The sequence below is a fragment of the Enhydra lutris genome, unplaced genomic scaffold, assembly GCF_002288905.1.
Source record: "Enhydra lutris kenyoni isolate GAN:26980312 unplaced genomic scaffold, ASM228890v2 scaffoldscaffold21, whole genome shotgun sequence".
Lineage (NCBI taxonomy): Eukaryota > Metazoa > Chordata > Mammalia > Carnivora > Mustelidae > Enhydra > Enhydra lutris.
In genome coordinates, this window is record NW_019154105.1 from 44,324,727 (window position 1) to 44,348,820 (window position 24,094).

A 24,094-nucleotide genomic window follows, 5' to 3' on the forward strand; every position below is an offset into this window, starting at 1 on the left:
CAGGTACCCGGATTCTTCTTACCACTCTAATGCCCCACACATATCCATGTAGCCATTGCAGCTTACCTTTATTTATTTATTATTTAAAATTTTTTTCCTCCCTCCTCATGGAAAGAGGAATGAATGATGGAGAATTATACTCAGGTACCTGAAAGCTTACGTTGTTCATATTCTTTTACCCATCTTTCTCTCTATTCTACTCAACCCATGTACTTTCTTAGAGTTGGCCCAGTTTTCTATATTATAGCTATAGACATTACCATCGTCAACACAGTGCTATTGATTGCATACTTACTACATATTAAATACTGAGTATGGCCCTATAAATCAAAATTTTAGGATGTTGATTTTCATATATGAGATATGAAGATGAATATGAGAATTGAATCAGTATTCTGATTTTATTTGATTTGCATATGGATATTCAATTGTGCCACACCAATTTGTAGGGAAAAAAAACCTATTATTTTCCACTGAATTGCCTTTCGCAGTTTTGTCAAAAATCAATATACATGTGGGTCTGCTTCTAGATTTTATTTATTTATTTATTTTTTATCTTTCTATCTTTATGCCCAAAACACAACATTTTAATTACTATATCTCATAATAAGCATTGAAATCACATAATGCTAGTCCTCCAAATTTGTCTTCTTTTTTAGTTTTTTAACTAAATTGTAGGTTCTTTGCACTTCTGTGTGAATATTAGAATTGGTTTGTCAATTCCCACAACAAATCCTATGGTGATTTTGATTGGGATAACATTGGATCTCTATATCACTGGAGAAAATTCATATCCTAACAATATTGATTTTTTTTTTTTTTTTTAGAGGGGGGAAGGGGCAGAGAGAGAGAGAGAGAATTGTAAGCAGGTTACATGCCCAACATGGAACCCAACATGGGGGCTTGATCTTACAACACTGTGATCAGGAGCTGGCTAATATCAAGAGTCAGACACTTAAGCAACTGAGTCACTGAAGCAACTTTATTAAATTAAATCTTTGGAACTCTATTTCTTCTTTTATTTGGGTCTTTAGTTGATCTCTACAATGTTTTCTTCTTTTCAGTTTATCAGCTTTGCACATCTCTAGTCAGATTTAGGCCTACATCTTTCATAATTTTGATGCTAAAGTGAAGAGTTTTTTTTTTTTTTAAAGATTTTATTTATTCATTGGACAGAGATAGAGAGCACAAGCAGGGGGCAGGGACAGAGAGAGAAGGAGAAGCAGAATCCCCGCTGAGCAGGCAGACAGATGTGTGGGTCCATCCCGGGACCCTGAGATTACGATAGGAGTCCAAAGTCAGCCAGTTAATTGACTGAGCCACCCAAGCACCCTTGTAAATAGTGTTTTTTTTTTTTTAATTCAAATAATGTAACTTTGTCATATTTATTTAAGTGGTTGCTTTAAGGAACCTAGCATATAACTTTAACTTATTATAGTCTACTAAGTAATATTATGCTACTTTTCAAATAGTATATGATTCTTAGGAAAGTATACTTCCATTTCTGTCTCCTTCCAACCCTCATCTGCTCCACCCCCACTCCAACAGGAAAACAACAAAACAGAACAAAACTCTGGTCACTTGGGAACTTTGTCTTTTGAACTCTAGCTGCCTTGGTCTTTTTGGATTCCAGCTCTGTCTTCTCAATTCAATACCACAAGGCTACACCTGTTATTCCCTCCTTCCATTCTTTTAGGGAAATGTCTTGATAATCACGGGGTTTAACCTCACTGGTTTTCTATAGTAGGCTCAATAATTAGTCCCCCCAAGATGTCCTCATCCTAATATCCAGAACCTGGGAGTGTTACCTGATGTAGCAAAAGGGACTTTGCAGGCTTAACGGATTTCAGAGTCAGTCTTGCAATGTTGAGATTAAACTACTTTATCCAGGAGGGCCCCATGTAAACACAATGCTCCATATAAGAGGAAGCAAAAGAAGCTTCCGAGTCAGAGAAGTCAGTGAAGTGTTGGAGCAAGGAAGGTAGTGAAAGACTTTGAAAATAAAGTCAGGGGCCACGGCCAAGGAATGCTGGTAGCTAGAAGCTGAAAGAGGCAAGGAAATGCATTTTCCATACAATCTCTGTAAGGAATAAGCCCTGCTAGTAGCTTCACTCTAATCCAGTGAAATTAATCTTGGACTTCTGATCTCCAAAACAGTAAGAAAATGTATTTTTATTGTTTTAAGCCCCAAGTTTATGGAAATTTGTTGCAGCAGTGATAGACAAATGGATTTCACTTCTTTCAAGGGTCACTGTCCTTTGATGGTTGATGTCCAGTGCCTCAAACACCATCATTTTATACACTGTGTTGGTTTACCTTTGGCTACTCCGGGTTAGAGGGCAAATGTAGTTTCTGTAGTGCATCATCTGTACTGAAAGTGGAAATCCAAATATGTTTTGAAATTTTCAGGTAATAAAGCAGGAGCAATTCCTTAATTCATTGAAGATCCATGCACAGATTTTCTTGTTCAAGGGATAAAAGTTAATTTAGTATTTTGAAGTGTATGAATTTTATGCAGTTGATAAATTGATAGTATGGAAGAATAAAGATGGTATTTTCATCTACTGGAAAAAGAAAGAGAAGCATTCCCAGTGTTGTTTAGTGGAAGTAGCTTCCTATGGTGGGAAGGCGAAGAGCTTTGGAGTTAGCTTAATTTCCTGATTTTATTTCTCTGTGATTAAGGCAACACAATAACTACTCTGAAGCTTTTTTATTTTTCTTTTTTTTTCTGTTTATAAAATGGGGCTAAATGTTCTGTGATTGTTATAAATCATGAATATAAAGGATTTAGCCTGGTGTCTGGCACATAGTAAAGGTTTAATATAGTGTAAATTTCCTGATTCATGATTTCTTCTAATAAGACGCTGAAGAATTAGACAACAGAAGAATTCTGGGAGCTAGCTATTAGCTGCTCTTACAAAGTGAGGAGGGTGTATGGTTTGCCTCTCCCTCTCTTCGATCCCTTTGCTCATTAGTTTTGCTTCTTAAATTCCACATATATGTGAAATTATGTTGTATTTGTGTTTCTCTGACTGGCTTATTTCACTTAGCATAATACAGTCTATACAGTCTAGTCCCATCCAGGTTGTTGCAAAGGCCAAGATTTTGTACTTTTTTATAACTAATATTCACACACACACACACACACACACACATACCCTATATCTACCTTTTATCTTTTTTCCCCTCACATTTAGGGAGGGATGGTAGGTGGGGGATGGGTTAAATAGGTGATGTGATTAAGGAGTGCACTTCTGTGTTAAGCACTGGGTATTTCCTGGAGGTATTGAATCATATTATACAAATGAAACTAATATTATGCTGGATGATAACTGGAATAAAAGTGAAACCTTGGATTAGGGAAAGGGTAATTAGGTGCACTGGGACACTTGCTAGGGGCTCTTGAATAAAAACTGTGTTAAGGAAGCGATGGTCCACTTCTATATGGTAAGTGACATTCTGTAAAGTTGAGACTTGAGTTGTTTCATAAAAGTTTTTCAAATTGGAACTATCCTTTCATTTCAAGGCTGGGCTAGAATTGAGCCAAAACTGAGAGCCAAAAGTCTTTTGTTCTAAAGAAAATACTTAGAATGATTTGGTTAATTAACTTCAAAGTAAATCCAAAACAGTTTGACCTGATTCAGCCTCCTGATGGAGTCTCCTTCTCCTTAGTGATCTCTGGGCCTCACATAAAAGGAGAACAGTGTGTGCTGAACTGAACACCCAGCATCGATAATTTTAGCTCTTGAGCTACAGAACTTCACAAACTCCATACCTTTCATCCTGAGTTTCCTTCTCCCATCCTCTGACCTCCACTCTGCCCATCTTCCACTGAGCCATTGCTTTTTATCTTCTGTTTGCCTCTGTCAGTCTACACATGTCGATCCCCTTGGTAATTTTCTGCCTATGTCTGTCCAGGGACTTCTGTCCTTTAGAACCTTCCTGAAATCAAAGGAGGAACTCACACAAAGTTTAACTTACAGAATTAGATAAAATTGAAATTTCATGTCCTAAAACTTTCCTAAGATCTAAAAATTTTATGTGGTATGACTTAGAGGTAAGCTATGTGGTTTGAATCCTTGCCCATTAGTTTTTAGCTGTGTAACTTTGGGTAGGTCACTTAATGTTTCTTAGCATTAGCTCTCTTATATGGAAAACAGATAATTATGGTACTTCCTTCATCAGATACCTGTAAGAATTAAATGGCTAATATATGTAAAAGCACTTATAACTGTGTCTGGTGCATAATAAGTGCTAGACACATTTATAATTATTATTATTTCTAAATGTATGCAAATATATTTTGATACTTAAAAACTACATTCTGCATGTATTACAGTGCAAATTTACATTTAAAATTGTTAAAACACTAAAAACAAAAAAAAATTACTGAATTTTGGTGTTCTTTACTCATGAAAGCCTAGATATCTTGCCCATATAATAAGACTTTTTTGGGGACACCTGCATGGTTCAGTCGATTAAACATATGCCCTCAACTCAGGTCATGATCCCTGAGTCCTGGAATCGAGTCCCATATAGGGCTCCTTGCTCAACAGAGAGCTTGCTTCTCCTCTGCCTCCCATTCCCCCTGCTTGTGCTTTTTTCCTCTCTCTCTCTTTCTCTGATGAATAAATAAATAAATACATAAAATCGAGAGAGCGAGAGAGGGAGAGAGCATGAACACCAGCAGGCAGTTGGGGCAGGGAGAAGCAGCCTGTTGGAGAAGATTCTGAGCTGAGCAGGGGGCCTGAAGCAGAGGGGTTGGTTCCATTACCCTGAGATCATGACCTGAGCTGAAACCAAGAGTTGGACACTTAACCAACCAACTGAGCCACCAAGGAGCCTCCCTGGGAAGGAGAGTAACCATATAATAAATCCTTTGATGCCATCATTGGAGACCTCAGAATCACAGAACTAGTGGCCATTACAGAACTGCATTTTTAAACTCAATGCCCTGGAATAAAATCAGCTATGGGGTCAGACAATTCATGACCTTTGAAGTACTGGTTTATATTATTTAATCCATTAAGATAGAAGTCAGTGCTGTAGGAATAGGCTATATAAAAAGTATATTTTTTAATTTGTAAATGAAGATTCCAGGAAATCTGGAATGACTGTTCAAAATGTAATGTGCCTGCAAATCACCTAGGCAGCTTATGAAAATGAAGATTCTGAACCAAAAAGTCTGTCTTTTCAAACCATAAAAGACTCAATCTCAAAAAGCAGACTGAGGGTTGCTGCGGGGGAGTGGGGAGGGAGAGGGTGGTGGGGATATGGACATTGAGGAGGGTATGTGCTATGATGAGTGCTGTGAAATGTGTAAACCTGGCGAGTCACAGACCTGTACCCCTGGGGATAAAAACACATTATATGTTTCTTAAAAAATTAAAAAAAAAAGTCCGTCTTTTTTTAAGGGGGAAGGACAGAAGGAGAGAATGGATCTTAGGCAGCTCCAAGCCCATTGTGGAGCTGGATGCCGGGTTGGATCTTATGACCCTGAGATCATGACCTGAGCTGAAACCAGGAGTTGGATGCTTAACCAACTGAGCCACCCAGATGCTTTGAATCAAAGTCTTGAGCAGGGCCTGAACTTATTCAGCCAGAGCAAGCTCCCGGTGGCGGGTTCTTGCTGCTGGGTCTTGAACTATACTATAAGTAGCAAGGATATCAGATGTGGGGGAGTAGATGCATGAGAGACTAATAATTGAAGCTCATTAGGTATTTTTAAGTCTGCTATTGGTCACCACATACATCTCTTACACACATTTGAGATGAATATATTCTGTGCTTTTGAAGACCTTTATAAATTTTATTAGTAAAATATATCTCTGGGATGTCCAGATTTTTCTTAATGTTGATTTCATCCCATTGATCATTTCACTTATATGGCAAATTGTAAGTTAGAACTAGGCTACCAAATGCATATCCATTAGTAATTAAAGATAAAGTTAGCAATCTTCTGTTGATTTATGATTATTATTATGATTATTATTTTGGTATGGTCATAGGTGAAAATTTGATAACTTTAGAAATTATCAAAATAGTTGCCTGTAAAATATTCATGTTTATGTCCTCTCTTCTTATAACTCCAAAAATTGTAATCAACGGATCAGATTTGTTAACATAGATAGTAATATGATCATATGTATGCTTTCTAAAAAACAACAAAAACAAAATTGAGGAAATATCTGAGCCCCCCAAATCTTATATTCAATAACTATATTTAATAATGGCATATTTAATAACTATAATTAGAGCAAATCACTAACATTGAAATTTCTGCATTGTAAGTCAAAAGATTTTTGAGGAATAACCTTCCATTATTTTTAATTGAAAATATGTATCAAAATATTCCTTCTATAGAAGAGAATCAAATGTCCCTTTGCAGTAAAATTCTAAGAGTAATTACTTTTGAAAAATTCACTTCTCATCTTTTTAATGAATAATTTATTTACCTCATATGGGCAAACATTCTGCTTCCAAGAGATCTTGTTTTTATCCAGTTCACATTGGTGTTGGGTCTGTTTATCCACTGTTCTTCAGATTCTTTATTCTGCTTAAAGTTAAAATTTAAATAAGTCCTTATGAAACCCTGACTAAGGTTTACAATGCCACACACTAATAGAAAATTATTTTCAATAGAGGATTTTAAACTAAAATAAAGTGATGGGTTTGTTTCTTCAAAAAAGTACTTTGCTTTTTACAGAATATAATTTCATTGACTTATTTCTAATTACTGGAGAATTTTGCATTTGGGCCTGACTACCTTTATATACTGTTATCTCTTGCAGTGTTTATGACATGGTTGAATGTTACCATGGAAATCATTGTGCTACTGCAAATTTTACATTTCTAATTTTGATGTAATATTAAGATGATTATGGATTATAGTTCAAAATTTAAAAGATTTAGTAATAAGGTGACCAGGAATAAAATTTTAAACACTCAAAGGTTAACAGATTTATGTTACAATGCGAACATTTCCAAGGTTCTCTTTTCTGTTATGAATATATTCATTAGAAGGAATAATATAGTTTAATAACCTTTAAATATATGAACTTGTCATTTTATTACCAATTAAGCTCAAAAATGATTTTTTCAATAGGAGGATATTGGGTTTTCTATCTTTATAAATGGAATCAATTAGGTCAAATAACTATAAAGTCACTTGCCAGCTTATAAGATTTATAAAATCCATATTCTTGATTGTATCAACCAGTGACTTTCCAGATACCTCTAATTCATTTAATGTGCATTCATTTTCCTTCTAACAAGTGCCTAAAGGATGCAAGTGGTACAATAGATATAATTTGTCTGCATTTTAATTATTTGAAGGACTGTGATCTGGTTATAATGATACAGAGTAGTAGTTGTCCATTGCTCTGCTAATTTCAGGAATTCATTAAAATGACATATTTTGGCTTCAAAAAGGAAGACACTCTCAATATCAGAATAGCAGAAACCCTAGTGAGCTAGTCAAATGCCAGCTCTTGGATAGTAGATTGTTTTCCCATATGTTATTTTTGGAGAAAAGAGGGAATCTTTAAATAACTGCTTATCAAACTATCATTTTGACTTCATCATTTCATTCAGCTCTCTGCTAAAACTTCACATCTTGACACAGCCTCCCCTGAACTCTCTATGTAAAATAGCAGTTCCCAGCCCCTGGTATTTACCCAACTTTTTTCTTCAAAGCTCTGGTTAACGTCTAGAATTTGTATCTTTTTTTTTTTTTAATTCTAGAATATAGTTTCAGCATTTTAAAGATTTTATTTATTTATTTGACAGAGAGAAATCACAAATAGGCAGAGAGGCAGGCAGAGAGAGAAGAGGAAGCAGGCTCCCTGTTGAGCAGAAAGCCCGATGTGGGGCTCGAACCCAGGACCTGGGATCTTGACCTGAGCCGAAGGCAGCGGCCTAACCCACTGAGCCACCCAGGCGCCCCAGTTTCAGCATTTTAAATATAGCCACTGAAATATAATTTTCATGAGGGCAGAGGCCTTGTCATTGCTGACCTAACATGTGGAATAATATCTGGTAAATAGAAGGTGTTAAATAAATGTTCTCTCTGGTGAATATAAATATATTACTGCAGGTGTTGCTATGCTGCAAAGTATCGAACTAACATATTTAACACCATTCTTAGAGTTATGGGGATGACCAGTGTGGTTTTTTTAAAGGATGATGAAGTGGAGAAGGGTCAAGTCCATTGCATAAAATAGAGCATGGATTCACTTTCTCAGGCTTCTGTTTTTAATTTTATTTCATGATTTCTAATTTTTTCTTGTTTTATATATTTTCTCTATGCTAGTCTCCTGTTTGCAATTCAAGATGGATTGATAAATAGTGAAATGGGTACAACCAAAATAAATGAATCTTTATTGTATAACCGCTAAGTTTTCACAAATGGTTAACAATAAGAAATGAAAAAACAGATAGAAGAACATAAGCGAGGTAGTTCTAGGAACATTTAATTCTCATTTCTTTACCCAATATATAACATTTGGGAAACACATTTAGTAGACTGTCTTGTTTATATTCAAATTACTCTTGCCAGAAAAAAAAGATGAACTTTTCAGAGTGCGGTATTTTTTTAAAATTTAAACTACTTAGTTTAAAAATACTTATATTTCTCAAGAATTCTTTAATCTAGGGTCCTTGCTGTCCAAATGGAAGTTTGTATCCATTCCATTAGGACAAAGGCTAAATTCCAAAAAACATATTTAAGTAGAGAACAATCTTCCTGGATTTGCTTTCTTTTATTTATGTTTCTGTCCATATATTGCGTCATTGCTCATATGCCTCCGGGCACTGTTAGAAATGATCAAGACAATATTAACAATTGATCTTCCACATCTAACTCAGGATAAACGCCAAACTAAATCAATAATTTCACCATTGTACAACACTTTGCTGTAATTTACTTCTAGGGTAATTTACTGTGTATGTGCATGAATGATTGAGAACTTTATCCCCCAGAGTGCCTTCAACTCTACCTTAAGGCACAGTAACGAAAATGTCATTTTACTCATTCCCATATTTTACCTTCCCTGGACAGTTATAATTTTAGATTTGCTAACTACAATTAATTTCTACACCTTTTTAAAGAAGAGAATGTGGTCTACAGGTGTCATTTGTATTCTTACACTAACTCATAAACTTAGGGCTTTGTATTAGATTTACAGAAAACCCAGCATGAGAAAATCGCTTTACAATCAGCTGGAGACTCTCAGGGGGTAGATTATTCCCTGGGAATAAATGTGTGACCGTGTGAAAGAGATAGAATCGGGTCTGAAAATTCACTTGTCCGTTTCACTACCGCTTGGCTAAATGACTAAGCGGTGTGGTGAGAATATGAAAAGAAGTTTCCATTAAGGGAATCTCCAGGGGGTTTCAGAATGAATCTTGTGGTTACTTGATGGACTCCTCTCTGCCTGGAGTTGGCTATCTGGAGACAAGTCTTAATTTTTCTTGGTCATTCAAGTAATGGTTATGAGTCCTGGTCTCCACCAAATAAAAATACAAGCCTATTAAAAGGAAAATAGAAACTCCACAAACCCTAATTGACTAACTAGAAATAAATTTATTTCTTGGGAGAACCCAAATTCTAAGACTGCATCAGAATCCTTAGTGTTATTTGTGGATGACAAATAAGAAGGCAGAAGACTAAGCGAGGATTCTGATTCTGCTTCAGCTAATTAAGTTACATTAAACAAGTCATTTGACTTTTCCAGTGCTTCCAGGGTTTCCTCAGGAGTAAAATGGAGAAGGTGATTCTTGTCTCAAAACATTGTTAAAGCAATGAAATGATATTCCGGATACAGAAGTACATAGAAAGACTATGACAATGCTTTGCAAATAAAACTATAAGTAAAATGTTTATGAGGATATAGGTTTGTGAATATGTACATATACATATAAATTGGTATGTTTATATCAGGTATATATATAAAGCTTGCATTATTATCCAGTTTCCTAAGCAATTTTGGAAAAGTTAAGACTTGAAATGTTTATTGATGGGTAGGTTATGAGAATTACAGCAAATCAAGTCAGTTTGGTCATTTGTAATTATGGAGTGGTTTGTGGTAGATAAATTTCCTGTAGTTAAAATGGATGCAAGTCTAGGTTCTTCTTTCACAAACTTACTACCAAATGGAAAGGAAAATAAATCTCAAATTCATTCTACCTCCTATGACAAAGAAACAGTTAGTAGAACATACCCAGTTTTACAAAGCCCCAGTTTCCCATCTTTTGGGAATTTTTGTAGTATCTTTCTTTAGAGCCTCATAAAGGTACATGAAACAGTATTCTAGCTAAATTTCAAGAATACATGAATGCTGCTGTAACTTTCTGGACAGAGTTTATATCAGACTGCTAAACTTTGAATGCCTTAAAGTCTAGTCTATGTAATATGTTTGATTCTTAAAACATTTTTTTTTTTGTGCAAGGAAGTCTCTATATAATATTTCTTGCTATTTCAAATGTCTTCTTCATATTCTGCAACAAAAATTTTCTCTAATACCTATTATGTCAATTGACAAAGCTTAGTAGGGATTCAGTGATAACGGTAATTGAAGCAACAGTCATCTCTGAATACAGGTTTAGGATTTGAGTATTTCAAATCAAAACCAACCATCTCTGAAGAGCTCTCCCTGATTGAGATTGTGCAGATTAGTAACTACCAACTGAGTGTAGATGAAAACAAATTTACACATACTTGTCACTTTGCCTATTTTGAAGGTTTTTAAAGTAAATTGCTGGCAGTATAAGAGTTCTATGTGCAGACTCATTGGTATATTTCTCAATCTTATTCAGTATGGGTCAGTTGGTCAATTCTAAAAACTGTCATTTCTTCTTTAACTGTTGTTTTGAAAATGCAAATGTATTTTAATGTCTTAGATATATTAAGGAACATTTGGGTGAAACGTTAAATTCACATTTACTTATAGACAATTTGGTCCCCTTGAAATGCTAAATGATGTAGGATACTGCCCCCAGGTGAGCTGAGCCTGGTGGGCTATGAAAACCACACTTATGTACCTATCTCAAACATTTGTTACTCCAGTTCACAGGGTGTGAGATTATCCACACCCATGCACTCCTGGTGTTACAATTCTCCACCTGATCTCATAACACTTCTAGCTTCTAACACTACATGATCAGCACACTCTTTTCCAATAAACTATTTTGTGGTATTAGAGTATTGATAAAATTCTTAATCATTTAATGTATAATATTTTACTCTATTTTGCTTATTCTGTTTTTTGGTTTTTAAATGTATCACTGATGACATTTTGCATGCATAATAAAATTTTCTCAATAAGTTTCATTGTTGATTTAGTTTTTTAGGTGGAGATTTTATATAGCCCAGTGATTTCTAGGAACACACATGAGGCTTTACTGGAGAACTGACTATATTTACAATGAAGCTTCCTACATAGAATTTTCAGATGTCAGCAGTGCTGACCAGAAGTGCAAACAACAAACAGAATATAAGCTACCTAGCTGTGTAGAATCTACACAATTCTATGTTTTGTTTGTGGGTTGTTTTGTTTTGTTTTATATGTTTTTGTTTGTTTGTTTGTTTTGTTAAGGAGTAGTCAGTGATCTAGGGATATCTGGGTAAAAGTGTGATTCTAGGTAAGTTATGGAGCTATTTGAAAAAAACAAGCTTGTCTTGTTTTTTGTTTTGTTTTGTTTTCTATCATTTAACTTAGAATTTGCTGATTGTTAGGTTTAGTTTCTCCAGTGTTCGTATAACAGAGTCTTACATATAGCAAATTCTTAATATTGAGTGAGTAAATATAGGAATAGATGAACTGCACAAATACCCTCAAAAGAACACCTGGAGGAAAAATAACTGGAAATTTTGCCCTAACTACACGGGGAACAGGGCCAGTATCATCTCATGGGTAATGGTGACACTTGTCAGGCAGGAACTGATATGAATTTGTCAACGTCATGGCCGGTACACAGAGATACCAGCTACTTCTTTGCTGAAAACAAAATACAGGATCTGCTTTTCATTCTCACTTAAAAGACCACAGGGTTGTTCAACTGATACAGAAATAATTATGTCATCATGTTACTTAAACTGAAGGAAAATAATTTAAAATAATTTTCTGTCTTATATGTATAATTACAAAGCCAGAAAAATGTTAAAATGTAATCTGAACTAATGTTAAATCACATGTATAGAATCAGTGCTGATTTGCAACAAGTTCTAATTTACCAAATAGTAATCCCATGAAAGTCTTTAATTCCTGTGTTCAGTGGTATCAGCCCAGAGAGTATCCTACATCGACTGGTTCTCAGTATCACTGGGTACTAGCAGAAATAACAGGGCATTTTCAATATTTTCCAGTGAATGCGTTGCATTGTTTCAAAGACCTTTCTTCTTTGGACTACGGGTCATTGCCTAAAAGCTTTGTATCAGAGACCACAGAGCTTTCGTAATGTTCAAAATGAGGTTTGTAGTTATACTAGTTCTAGGTAAAGCAGAATCTCATTGAGTAGAATCCCCACAATTAGAAAGCTTTGTTAGAATTTTCTCACACATATGTATGCACCTCAATTATTACTGTTTAAGTAGATGAAACTGAGATTCCATAAAATCCTAAATTGCCTACTGAAATGTCAGTATGTATTTGAAGTAATCAGTATATTCATATTCTACTGAATGAAAATAATTTGAAAATGTGTGATATATGGATTATATATATCAATGCTGAAATAAATGTTTCAGTGAAGCAGAGCTCTTGGAATGGAAACCTCCACAGCTTTGAATCCTTCAGAGTTGAAATTTAGGATTTGCCACCAACCATCTATAATTTCTGTCCTTTTATTTGAATGTTATAAGCCTCAGGGTATTCATATATAAAATGGACGTTATTATGGCTAACTTTCATGGTGGTTATAATAATTAATGAGATAATATTACATTAAATACCTGGCATATGTATTTTCTGTACAAAAATGTCGGTTCTCAGTCTTCTCTTTAATTCTGATTCTAGTTTTAAATGGTATTTTATGACATTCAATAACTGATGTCAACTTATTGGCTATACTTGACTTCTAAAAGTATTTTGCTAGATTATTGGAAGAATTGAAGGGCACCTGGGTGGCTCAGTGGGTTAAGTCTCTGCCTTTGGCTCAGGTCATGGTCTCGGGGTCCTGGGATCAAGCCCTGCATCGGGCTCTCTGCTCAGTGGGGAGTCTGTTTCCCCCTCTGTCTCTGCCTGACTCTCTGTCTACTTGTGATCTCTCTCTGTCAAATAAATAAATAAAATCTTAAAAAAAAAAAGAACTATCTTCTAAGCTATAATGGAAGTAGGAGCTAGAGCAGTGACTTTCTGTACAATAACTTGATAATATTAGTAAAAGAGAATCTAGGTTTTGTTAAATCTTGTAATTGAAACATAGCCATAAAACTCCCACCAAATCTTCTTCTGGTCTTTACCACAGTAACTAGCAGCAGCGAATTTTCCACAAGATCAGCATAACTGTAGTCTCCTTCAGTAGAAAGAAGTTTACATGGTTGGCCAAATACAGTTGTTGCCCAGTGAAATATGTAAATAATGAAATGTTTTAGAGAAGTTGGGGCACTATCCTTATTTGGATCTGATAACCAGTTTTATTTCTTCCTAAGTACACACTGAGACCAATGTCTTGGGAAATAAGATAACATTGTGATTGTTTACATGATGTCACCTAAGGGATGCCTTAATATCTTATTGGCGAACAGTGATTTGCTTTCAAATTTGACACATAGTGCTGTGTATGGAACACATAAGAATAAATTATTTTATGATCACACAGTACCTGTATCAGTGACATGAAAAGAGATTGTGTGGTTAATATCAAGATAATCAAATCTACAAAATTATTTTTAAAATCACTGAATATCTTATATATAACTTTCTTAGAAAGGTATTGTCTCCGTGAGATTTTGATAAGGCATCGGAATAAGTAAGAGTCCTTGTATTTTTTTTATTTTTAAATTCTGAAGGTGTTACATATTTGAAGTTGTCTTGTCACTGGTAGTTATGTGGAGGACATAATTGGAAGAAATTCTTGGTGTCTAATTTTTCTACAATTGGACATAATTGTAGTCCCTTTGATCAACTACACAGATTATGTAACTTAACCTTTTAAAGTGACAAAGACAACAGTATGAATCCAATGTCATCAATCTTCATTTTTTTAAACAAACAAATCTGTATTTTATCTACTTTACACAGATATTAACAATATGAAAATCACTCCCCCTAGCTCTCTCTCTCTTTCAAATCTTTAAAAAAGGGCAGGTGGGGGGGTGCCCGGGTGGCTTAGTCAGCATCCAACTCTTGGTTTCTGCTCAGGTCATGATTTAAAAGTTGTGAGATTGAGCCCTGAGTTGGGTTCTGTGCTCAGCAGGGAGCCTGCTTGGGATGCTTTCTCTCTCTTTTTCTTCCTCTGTTCCTTCTCCAGTCTATCTCTCTTTAGCTTTCTCTTTAGCTCTCTTTCTCTCTTTAGCTCTCTCTGTCTCAAATAAATCCTAAAAAATATGAAAATAAGTGGACCATGTTATAGAGAATTTATTTTTTTCTTCTTTTGAAAGAATCAAGGAAAATACTTTCATTTTATTTCAGGTTAATTTTTCAGATCTGATATATCCAGAAAATTTCCTTCAATTTACTTGGTAAACACAAGGGGCTTCATAAACTAAGTTTGGATTTGAGAACTGTCAAAGACAGTGAATGGTAACTAGAATGATGGTGGAGACTGTCCCAACACAAGCCTAAGATGCCTCAATGATCATAATGTTCTTGTCATATCTGTATATCAGATTTTCAGTTGCAAAGAGGCTGGTGTTGCATAAATGATACAATATTTGGAACAAAATCTCAACTTGTTCAACGTAGAAAGTCATATTAAATGAAAGAAAATGATCATTTTAATGTATGCAAAAAAATTGAAAAATAGACTTGTGTGTTGAGAAAATTCAACACGCATTCAAATTTTGGAAAATAATAGAAAACTTCACCAACTTAATAAATGGCAAGAATGGTAAAACTTTCAGATAACATCATAAGCAATGGTTTAAAATAAGCAAAGTTTCCCTCTAAGAATTAAAAAACAAAAAAACAAAAGGCAAGGACGCCTATTATCCATCATTCCAACCAACTGTTCTATTGTTCTAATCTTCACTATCATGCTGGAAATGGTAACTATTGAAATTTTCCAAATTAAATAAGTACATTTTATTCCAAATTATGCATCAATTAGATTGATTTTTTAAAATCTCAAATTTCAGTCACCAGTATCTGTGAGATGCTATGAAACAATGGATCTTTCATAAAATCTAGGCAAATCATGACAAAACTGCTAGAAAATAGAAAAAAGAAAATCTTAAGGCAGCCTAAGAAAAATAATGGGATTAATGTGTTTGTGTCTTATATTGTCCCACAAGTGGTATGATTGCAATGATCAAGGGTATCTGTTGCAATGTCTGGAGAAATCGCAATAAGAGCACTGCAAGATTGGTTATCAAAAATTTACTGAGGTGAAAATATGAAATAAAAACAATAATATATTGAATGTTACCAAGTTCCCACCCCATCTCTCTCTCTGCCTGCCTCTCTGCCTACTTGTGATCTCTCTGTCAAACAAATAAATAAAATCTTAAAAAAAAGAAAGTTACCAAGTAATGAAAAGACCTATTGAGACAAATTAAATGTTAATAGTAAAATGGTATATTTAAACTAAAATATATCCATTATTTCACTAAATATAATGGCTAAATGGCAAAAACAATATTTTTAATTGAAGTGTACTTAACAGACAGTATTAGTTTTAGGTGTAAACACAGTAGTTTGACATATATATGCATTATGAAATTCTCACCACATTAAATGTACTTATTTCTCAACATACAAATGGTTACATTATTACTGACTATAATGCTGTTACATTTTTCATCTCTGTGACTTATTTTATAACTGGAAGATTGTACTTCTAAATACCCTTTACCTATTTCAATCTTCACCTCCTTCCTCCCCCATATCTGGGCAACCATCAATTTGTACATCTATTTTGAAGTCTATTGTATTTTTTTTTTTAGTTGTTGATATTCTTTGTATGTCAGCCTTTTAGATTCCAAATATAAATTAAATCTTATAGTATATGTCTTTCTCTAACTTATTTTACTTAACCTAATACCCTGTAAGTCTATCCCAATTGTCTCAAATGAAAAAAATTTCATTTTGCTTAGCATTATACTCTAGCTACACCCGTGTTGTTACAAATGACAAGATTTCATTCCTTTTTTATCTCTGAATAATAATCCATTGTGTGTGTGTGTGTACCACTTCTTCTTTATCCATTCCTTAATTGATGGACACTTGGGCTACTTCCCTAATTTGACTATTGTAAACATGCTGCTTGCAAATATAGAAGTGCAGGTATACCTTTAAATTAGCGCTTTGTATTTTTGGAGTAAATAGCCAGTAGTGCAGTTACGGGATCGTAGGATATTTCTATTTTTAACTTTTGAGAAACCTCCATACTTTTTTCCACCATGGCTACACCAATTTGCATTCTTACCAACAGTGCACAAGGGTTCCTTTTTCTCCACATCCTAGCTTCAAATTGTTGCTTCTAGTTTTTTATTTTAGTCATCCTGACAGGTGTGAGGTGATATCTCATTGTCGTTCTGATTTACACTTCCCTGATGATAAGTGGTGTTGAGCATCTGTTCATGTGCTTATCAGCTATCTGGATGTCTTCTTTGGAGAAATGTCTGTTTGTCTTCTGCCCATTTTTCAATGGTATTATTTGTTTTTGGGGGGTATTGAGTTGTATCAGTTCTTAATATATTTTGGATACTAACACTTTATCAGATATGTCATTTGCAAGCATCTTCTCCCATTCTATAAGTTTCCTTTAGTTTTGTTGATTGTTTCCTTTGCTGAGCAGAAGACTTTTACTTTGATGTATTCTCAATAGTTTATTTTTGCTTTTATTTCCCTTGCCTTAGGAGACTTCTCTAGAAAAATTTTGCTGTGGCTGATGTCAGAGAAATTACTGCCTGTGGTCTCTTCTAGGGGTTTTTGGTTTTAGATTTCACATTTAGATCTTTGATCCATTTTGGGTTTATTTTTGTGTATGCTGAAAGAAAGTGGTCTAGGATCACTCTTTTGCATGTGGCTGTCCAGTTTTCCCAACATTATTTGTTGAAGAGAACATATTTTCCCCATTGTATATTCTTTCTTCCTTTTTTGAAGATTACCATATAATTGTGGGTTCATGTCTGGGTTTTCTATTCTAGTCCATTGATTTATATGTCCTTTTATGCCAGTACCATACTGTTTTGATTAGTATCACTTTATATTATAACTTGAAGTCCAGAATTGTGATACTTCCAATTTTGTCTATCTTTTTCAAGTTGGGTTTGACTATTTGGGATCTTTTGTGGTTCCATGTAAGTTTTAGGATTGTTCGTTCTGTTCTGTGAAAAATACTGTTGGTATTTGGATAGGAATTGCATTAAAACTGTAGATTGTTGGGGCGCCTGGGTGGCTCAGTAGGTTAAGCCTCTGCCTTCAGCTCAGGTCATGATCTCAGGGTCCTGGGATCGAGCCCCGCGTCGGGCTCTCTGCTCAGCACTGAGCCTGCTTCCTCCTCTCTCTGCCTGCCTCTCTGCCTACTTGTGATCTCTCTCTCTCTCTCTGTCAAATAAATAAAATCTTAAAAAAAAAAAAACAAAAAAACAAAACTGTAGATTGTTATGGGTAGTATTGACATTTTAACAATATCTGTTCTTCCAACCCATGGGATTGGTATGCCTTTCCATTTCTTTGTGTCATCTTGAATTTCTTTCCTCGATGTTTTATAGTTTTTAGAGTACAGATCTTTCACCTCTTTGGTTAAGTTTATTCCTAGATGTTACTGTTTTTGGTATAATTGTAAATGGCATTGTTTTCTTAGCTTCATGTTCTGCTGTTGGTTCATAGGGATACAATGGATTGCTATACATTGATTTTTATCCTGTGACTTTATTGAGTTTATCATATCTAGTACTTTTAAATTTTTTTGTAAAGTCTTCAGAGTTTTCTCTATGTAGCATCACATCATTGGCAAACAGGGAGAGTTTTACTTCTTCCTTACTAATCTGGACACCCTTCTGCTTATGGTTAGAACTTCCAGTACTATGTGTGGTTAGAACTTCCAGCACTCTGTTGAATTAAAGTGGTAAGATTCGACATCCTTGTCTTTTTCCTTACCTGATGGGAAAACCTTACAGTTTTTCCCCATTGAGGTTAGCTTCGGGTACTTCATATATGGCCTTTATTATGTTAAGGTATGTTACTTCTAGATCTGCTTGGTTGAGCATTTTTATCATGAATGGATGTTGTACTTTGTCAAATGCTTTTACCGCATCTATTGAAATCATCATATGGTTCTTATCCTTTCTCTTATTGATGTGATACATCACACTGATTGATTTGTGGGTATTGAACTGCCCTTACATCTCAAGAATAAATTCCACTTGATTGTGGTGAATGATTTCTTTAGTGTATTGTTGGATCTGGTTTGATAATATTTTGTTGAGGACTTTTGCATCTATATTTGTGAGAAATATTGGCCTTTAGCTGTCTTTTGTGTGTGTGTCTTTATCTGGCTTTCGTATCAGAGTAAAATTAACCTCACAGACTGAATTTGGAAGTGTTTTTTTCCTCTTCTATTTTTTTTTTTTTTTGAATAGTTTGAGAAGAATGGGTATTCTTTAAATGGTAAGTAGAATTCACCTTTGAAGCCATCCGATACTGGACTTTGTTGGGTATTTTTGATTGTTGATTCAATTTCATTACTGATAATTGGTCTGTTCACATTTTCTATTTCTTCCTGTTTCAGTTTGGTAGGTTTCTAGGAATTTATTAATTTATTTTAGGTGGTCCAGTTTGTTAAAATATAATTTTTTCATAATATTACCTTACCATTGTTTGTATTTCTGTGGTATTGGTTGTTATTTCTCTTCTCTCATTTTGTTTATTTGGAGTCCCCCACTCTCTTTTTAATGAATGTGGCTAGAGGTTTACCAGTTTTGTTTATGTTTCCAAAGAACCAACTCCTGGTTTCATTGATCCATTCTGTTGTGGTGGTGATGTTGTTGTTTCTTTATCATTTATTTCTGTTCTAATCTTTATTTATTTATTTGTTTATTTTCCTTCTGACAGTTCTGGGTTTTGTTTGTTCTTCTTTCATTAGCTTCTCTAGGTGTAAGGTTAAATTGTTTGAGGTTTCTCATGCTTCTTGAGGTGTACCTGTATTCCCTCTAAAATTCTCTCTTAGAACCACTTTTGCTGCATGGCAAATGTTTTGGACAGTTCTGTTTTGATTTTCATTGGCTTCATGTAATTTTTTAATTTCTTCTTTGATTTCTTGGTTGACCCATTTATTGTTTCATGGCATAATATTTAACATCCACGCATTTGTGTTCCTTTCAGATTTTTCTTGTGGTTGATTTCAAGTTTCATAGTGTTGTGGTAAAAAAGATACATGATGTGACTTTGATCATTTTTGAATTTGTGGAGACTTGACGTGTGGCTGAAAATGTCATCTACTTTGGAGAATAGATGTGCACTTCAAAAGAAAGTGTATTCTGCTGTTTTAGGATGTAATGTTCTGAGTATACCCATCTGGTCAGCATGTTATTCAAAGCCACTGTTTCCTTATTGATTTATTGAATAATCTGTCCTCCAGTGTAAGTGCAGTTGTTAAAGTCCCATAATATGATTCTATGACTATCAGTTCATTTATATTTGTTTTTAACTGTTTTATGTATTTGGGAGTGTCCGTGATGGGTGCACAAATACTTGCAGTTGTTATATCTTCTTATGGTTTGCCCATTTTTATTATTATATAATGTCCTTCTTTGTCTCTTGTTATAGTCCTCAGTTTAAAGTCTATTTTGTCCAATAAAAGTATTGCTATCTTGGCTTTCTTTTAACATCCGTTTCCATGATAAATGTTTCTTTATCCCCTCAATTTCAATCTGCAGGTGTCTTTAGGTCTGAAAGGAGTCTTCTGTAGACAGCGTATAGATTGGTCTTGGTTCTTTTGCCCACTCTGTTACCCTATGTCTTTTGATTGGAGTGTTTAGTTCATTGACATTCAAGGTAATTGTTATTGTATTTATTGCCATTTTGTTACTCATTTTGTAGTTTTTCTCCAATCCTTTCTTTTCTTTCATGGTTTGCTGGTTTTCTCTAGTGATAAACTTGGATTTCTTTGTTTTCTTTGCATATCTATTACTGGTATTTGATTTATGGTTATGTTTTTATATAACATCTTCTACATATAGCAGTCTATATTGTTGATGGACACTTAATTTCAAAACCATTCTTTACTCCTCACCCCTCTACATTTTAGGAATTCGGTATCATAGCTCACATCCATTATTTTGTTAATTCCTTGACTGATTTTTACAGAACTTCTTATTTTCACTGCTTTTGTTTTTTTACTTTTCATATTCTCACTTACGGTCTTTCCTTTCTGCACAAAGAGTCCCCTTAAATATTTCTTGTAGGTGCTGGTTTAAGGGTCATGAACTCCTTTAGTTTTTGTCTGAGAAACTCTTTATCTCTCCTTTTGTTCTGAATGATAGTCCTGCTAAATCAATTTTCCTCCTGCTTACCCAGACTGTTTTTTCAAAAGGCTGCTTCCACCCTGTATCTCTGTGAGTTGTTTGTTGTACTGCCTCTTTAAGGGTGAAGATTTTGCTTCCTAATGCCTTCCAGCCTCTCCCAGAGCTGAGGCTGATGATTTTTAAATTTCTACGCTTTAAGCTTTGCTGGTTCTAAGAACTCACAAAATTTGGTCCCTACTGCTTTTAAAGTCAAATATTATGGGAATTCTTCTACTCCATGTGGGCTTCCTGGTGTGAAAGTTTGTTTTTTGTCCTTCTCCACACCAGTGACTCCATCCCTGCTATGTATGGTCATTGTCCCCTTTGTTCTAAGCTGTGTCCTCACCTTTCTATCTTCTTTGATGTATCCTCTTCTCTACCTTTATTTTTATTTTATTTTACTTTTTCAGTGTTCCAGGATTCATTGTTTATGCACCACACCCAGTGCTCCATGCAATACGTGCTTTCCTTAATACCCACCACCAGGGTCAAACATTCCCCCCACTCCCTTCCCTCCAAAACCCTCAGTTCATTTCTCAGAGTCCACAGTTTCTCATGCTTCATCTCCTCCTCCAATTTAACCCAATTCACTTTTCCTTTCCTTCTCCTAATATCCTCCATGTTATTTCTTATGCTGCTGCACAAGTAAGTGAAACTATATGATAATTGACCTTCTCTGCTTGACTTATTTTACTCAGCATAATGTCCTCCAGTCCCATCCATGTTGATACAAAAGTTGGGTATTCATCCTTTCTGATAGCTGTGTAATATTCCATTGAATATATGGACCATGTTTTCTTTATCCATTCATCTATTGAAGGGCATCTTCTCTAACTCTATTCGTGGAGTATGTTCTGCCAGACTTTGGATTGTTTTCTGCGTCATTTACACTGATGTGATTGTTATCTAGTTGTATCACTATAATGAGTCTACGGTCTTCCTATTCCACCATCTTTCCAGCCTCCTTAGTGATACTTCAGTTTTATTTTCTCAGGATTGCTTTCACTATTTAAGGTTTTTGTAGTTTCATATAAATTTTAGGATTATTTGTTCTAGTTCTATTAAAAAACACTCTTGTTATTTTGATAGAGATTTTATCGATTCTACAGATTACTTTGGGTAGTATGTACATTTTAATAGTATTGATTCTTCAAATCATGAGCACAGTATATCTTTCATTAATTTGTGGTGTCTTCAATTTCTTTAGCCAATGTCTTATAGTTTTTAGAGCACAAATCTTTCATCTTGTTTAAACTTGTTTCTGTGTATTTTATTCTTTTTGATGCAACTGTAAATGGGATTGCTAACTTTTTTTCTTCTACTTCATTATCTGTGTATACAAATGCAACAAACTTCTATATATTAATTTTGCATCCTGAAACTTTACTGAATTTACTAATTCTAATGGGTTTTTTTTTGGTGCTTCTTTAGGATTTTCTATATATATTATTATATCATCTGTAAACAGTGACAATTTTATTTCTTATAAATTTTTGATACCTTTTATTTTCTTATCTGATTACTGTGGCTAGGACTTTTACTACTATGTTGAATAAAAGGGGTGACTATGGACATCCTTTTCCTATTCCTGATCTTAAAGAAAAAACTTTCAACTTTTTACCATTGAGTATGCTGAAGCTGTGGACTTGTCTTCTATGACCTTTATTATGCTTGGTATGATCACTCTAAACTGACTTGAGAGTTTTATCATGAGTGGATGCTAAATTTTGTCAAATGCTTGTTATTTATCTCTATCTCTTTTGAGAGAATTATATGATTTTAATCCTTTATTTTGTTAATGCAGTGTATCATGTTGATGGATTCACAGGTATTGAACCATCTTTGCATCTGTGAAATAAATCCCACTTTATAAGGGTCTATTGAATTATAGAATTTGGCTTGCTAATATTTTGTTGAGGATTTTTGTATCCATGTTCATCAGGGATATTGGCCTATGATTTTCTTATTTTCTGGTGTCTTTGGTTTTCATACCAGGTAGTGCTGGCCTTGTAAAATGAATTTAGAGATATTCCTTTCTCTAAGATTTTTGGAGTAATTTGTGAAGGATAGATGTCAACTCTTTAAATATTTGGAAGAATTCACCTGTGAAGATATCAGGTTCTGCTCTTTTGTCTGCTGGAATTTGGTTACAGATTCAATTTTTTTAACTGGCAATCAGTAATCAATTTTCAGATTTTCTATTTCTTCCTGATTCAGCTTTGTAAGACTTTATATTTCTAGGACTTTATCCATTTATTCTAGGTTGTCCAATTTGTTGGCAAATAATTAATTGTCACAGATTCTTATTCTTTCTATTTCTGCTATGCTAGTTATAATTTTTTTCATTTCTGATTTTATTTGAGTCTTCTTTCTTTTTCTTAATGAACCTAGCTAAGTGTTTATCAACTTTATTTTTTAATATTTTTTATTTTAAGATTTTTTTAATATATTTGACAGAGAGAGATCACAAGTAGGCAGAGAGGCAGGCAGAGAGGGGGGTGGGAAGTAGGATCCCTGCTGAGCAGACAGCCTGATGTGGGGTTTGATCCCAGGACCCTGGGATCATGACCTAGGCTAAAGGAAGAGGCTTTAACCCACTGAGCCACCCAGGCACCTCGATCAACTTTATTTTTTTAAAGAAACAGATTTTAATTTTATTGATTTTTTCCTATTGTTTTTAAGTTTCTATTTCATTTAACTTCTCCCTGAATGTTTATTATTTTCTTTCTTCTACTAACATAAGGCATTTTTTTTCTCTTTCTAGTTTCTTTAGATCTAAAGTTAGAGATTTTTTTTTTTATTTCTTAAGGTAAGTCTCTGTTGCTATAAACTTCTCTTAGAAATGCTTTTGCTCTGTTCCAAAGATTTTGAACTACTGTGTTTGCATTTTCATTTACCTTGAACAATTTTTTTGTTCCCTTTTTGATTTCTTTGTCAACCCATTGTTTATTTAGTAGCATGTGGTTTAGACTCGACATCTTTGAATTATTTCAATTTTTTCCTTATAATTGATTTCTAGTTTTATATCATTGTTATCAGAAAATGTGCCTCATATGTTTTAATTTTCTTTAATTTTGTCAGACTTGTTTTGTGGCCTAAGGTATGATAAGTTCTAGAGAATGTTTTTTTGTGCACCTGAAAAGAATGAGTATTCTACTATTATTTGATGGGCTATTCTGTATATATTAGGTCCACCTGTTCCAATGTGTCCTTCAAAGCCATTGTTTTCTTGTTGATTTTCTGTTTGGAAAATTGATGCAAATGTGTTGTTAAAGTCTCCTTATTGTCTTACTGTTTATTTCTCCCTTTATGTGTGTTAATGTTTGCTTTATGTATTTATATGCTGCTATACTGGGTACATACATGTTTATAATTGTTACATCCTTTTATTGGATTGATCCCTTTTACACTAAGCAATGTCCTTCT